Source organism: Egretta garzetta, unplaced genomic scaffold (genome assembly GCF_000687185.1).
Source record: "Egretta garzetta isolate BGI_Z169 unplaced genomic scaffold, ASM68718v1 scaffold504, whole genome shotgun sequence".
In the NCBI taxonomy this organism is placed as follows: domain Eukaryota; kingdom Metazoa; phylum Chordata; class Aves; order Pelecaniformes; family Ardeidae; genus Egretta; species Egretta garzetta.
The window spans coordinates 1,216,566-1,220,263 of record NW_009259535.1 but is presented as its reverse complement, the minus strand read 5'-3'; positions in this window follow the sequence as shown (position 1 = coordinate 1,220,263).

Here is a 3,698-nt window from a genome sequence, read left to right as displayed (position 1 = left end):
ATTACGGCATTATCTATTTCTACCAGTCCTGTGTTCTGTTGCTCTCTACCACAGATGGGCATGCACGGCACAATTTAATAATGAGCCTTCCTCCACTCTTCCTACCCCCTTCAAAAAATATATATTTCATTGCTTAATAGTATTTCTGTGATTTTCTTCCCTCCTCCTTTCCTCCAGTCTAGTGTAGAATAAGAGTTCGGACCACACTGCATATTGAATTTGGATTTTACAGCTGAAATCATTGTAAGGGCTCTAAAATGAGCTCCAATTTTGCCTACATATTTTTATCTTAGAGCTTCTTATTCATTGCCTTTATAGGGCGAGCAAGCCCTGTTTTTCTTTCTCTCCCATTTTTATGTCCTTGTTCATTCTTGCCATGCTTTTATTCTGCAGTATCTTTCTGTTTAAGAGAAGGACTGATAGTGGTCCAGATAAGTCCGCGCTGTTGTTTCACGGAGCAGTTTTAATGTTCTTTGTGTCATTAACACTTCCCATGTATACATCCCTTCACCTTGTTAGCTGTTGTGTCAGCAGGCCTGTCCTGCACTGAGCAGGGCATTTCACTGAGCTGTACATATATAGGGCTCCAAGTTCCCTTTCTGAGAGCATACGGTTAATTCAGAAGCATATGAGGTAGTAGTTTACATGCTTTTCACCAGTATTCATTGATTTCCATTTGCCTACATTGGACGTCACTAGCCATCAAATTGAGAAATTTGTCTCATTGATGGGGGTCACCCTGCAGTTCCTTGCATTCCTTTTTTGTTTCTCCTGCCCGTAGCACTTTTTGCCATCCTGAGACCTTGTCTCACTGCTCCTTCTTTTCATCAGCATCATTAATGAGAGGTTTTCCTATGGAACCCCAAGGAATATTGTTTTTAAATTTTTGCAGTGGTGAAGGTGACCGTTTAATTCCGTTCTTGCTTTCTGTCTTCTAAGAAGCTGGTTTTTAATCCAAAACAGTGCTTGGTTTGATATCCTATGACTTGTTGTGTTTCCTCAGTGGCATAGCTTTTGGAAGTCTAAATAAGGTATACAACTGTTTCCTGTATTCAGTGCTCCACTGGCATACTCAAACCATTCTAGGAGATTATGAATATCTAATTCCAGTATCTATTAGGAGCGTCTAATTTCAGACCAGTCACATTTAATTTCAGGAGATTAGTGACATCTGGAGAAGCCATTTAATTTTGAAGTTTAAAGAAATACTGTACTTAATGGGTTTTAACCAAACTTTCAGGAACTGATGAAGAAATGACAGGTCTGGAAATCCACCTACAGCCTTTGAAATGTAGAAAGGCATTGTTCACTCTCTCCAGGTTCAAAAGCGACATGTCTTTACAGTGAGATACTACATGTTGTTCGTAGCAAATTATCTACATCATCCCTAGACTTCAGAAGGTTTTTATTATCTCTTACTCTTTTTCTTGTTTTAAAAGAGATATTTATTTTGTTGGAGATTATAAACCAGGCAACCCTTGTTGAAGAACTGCTGTAGATAGGTAGACACCAATCTGACTGTGAATCACCAAAACTAATGACAGGGCTATTGTTGTGTGAAGTGCCAGAACTAGTCAAGGAACTCAGTACTAACTTGGTGTTGGAAATACATCCTTAGAAAAAAGTTAATGGTTACTTATCTTACGAATCATTCTGGTTTTCCCACCAGCAAGCTTTTAAAACCTTGAACTAGAATAAAGTGGAAGTTTAATGGGGATACATGGGGAATACATGACGCTGTTCAGTGGAAGAGTGACAATTTACCCCTCCCATCTGCAACGTGAGGATTAAATAGAGCGCTCTATTTTGTTGTTAAAAAAAAAAAAAAAGATTACCAAAATTATTTGGCTGGGCTTTAAATGAGAGGAGGGAGTATATGGAGCAGTAAAATCCAAGCAGCTTATGCCACCTTACTCTTAAAAGTTATCTTTCATGAGGCTTAGTATAGCTTAAAGCAGTGGAAATGAAATAGGTAGCAAGAACAACTATTAATAGGAAGAAGCAATTTGCTTTTGCTGAGATATTTTTGGCGTCATACCTATTTAAACCCCGTTCATTTAGATGGTTAATTTCTTAATAACAATGTTTGTCTCTCAAAGGCTGAATCATTCTAAAAGAAATCATATTCATCGATATTTATAGTGAGTATGCGTTAACAGAAACATAGAAATAATTTGGCAAATGCTTTTTGAACAAAATCGATTCCTTGTGTGAGACTGTTCCAGTTAGCATTTTTATACATAGTCATGTTTTTAGCATAAATTATCTGTACTTTGTGAGGTAATTCTTCTGAGTGAACATTCAAATCTAAGAGTGGGTTGAAAGACACACTCCCTTTTATTTATATATATATATCAACATGTCATAGAAACGCTCATTTTTTCCCCTGTAAAGCTGAAGTTAACCAGTGTCTTCAGGGCTCAGTTTAAGATGAGACATAGTTATACATCAATTCACTTGCACTGAGGTAAAATTAGAAATGGGAAATACCAACCAGATTTCCAGGTGTTAAATGATGCCCTAGGACTATATCTAGACTAATTTCATTATTTCTGGATGCAAAAATTTAGTTAATCTATTTTATATTTTGAAATATATTAAATAATTTTAAAAGTTATATATGATTCCCTTTAAGTTAAGTGGAGGATTCAGGTTTCTGTAAGATATGTATTTGATTTGTTGCTAAAGCTGAATGTTGTATGGTCAGTGAGACAGAGAATTACAGGTGAAGAAGGGACAGTAGATGGTCTGAGGTAGTTGAGTGATCCCAAGAGAATTTCATTCTAGTGAATTCCTCAAACAAAAAAGGTTCCTCAATGGAGTTTCAAAATTAACAAAAAAATTTTCAAAATTCAAAACTTTCGCTGACAGTCTTTCAGTCCCTTAGAGACACTTGTCTTGAGTCTTAAAACCTATTTAGCAGAGATGGAAGTGATATGAATTTGACTTACTAATATTGCTTAGGCATTGAAGGCCAAATCTGGAAAGGAATTTAGGTGAATTTCCTAAATCTTGTAGGAGCTGGGCTGCTAAATATCTTAGCAGAGCTTGTCTTGAAGCATTATAACAAAAATGACAGCTGGAAATAGATGGGAAAAAAACTAGTATGTGTTGAGTGCAGAGTTTAGATAATACAGAATTAATGCATAGCATATATATGCTGAGGGATACATTACATTCATTATCTGCTTCGTTAATACACATTTTCAGAATAAAAAAACTCCATCGTAAAATAGATAAAATTAGCACAAGGGGATCAACTTAAAGTGGAATGGGTTGTCCTAGCACATGTATTACCTAGCTTTTTTTGGTTGGCTTTCTAACTGTAATCTTCTTCTAATGATATTTTAAATGCGATTTCACTAAGGATAATAAGTATGACAGTGTAGGGATTCAGAAAGCCCAGAGACTAAAAAGAATATAGTGTCATGTAACCTTTTTCTTTAGTCACGGTGAATTTTCTTTGTTACACTTTTACTATCACTTTTTCTGTCTAGTGCAAATAAATCAAGAAACGTGTGTCATTGTATGTGTAAATATCACTGGCTATTCTTTAAATAGTTGAATTTGCTTTTTGCTGTCCCATTGTTTTAGTAAATCACTCTTTTTAAATTCTGAGCACATGTGTTTTGCAGCCTTCACAAAAATGTCTTTTTTCCTGTTTCAGCTGTCATTTAGATGTTGATATGTAAAGCAAA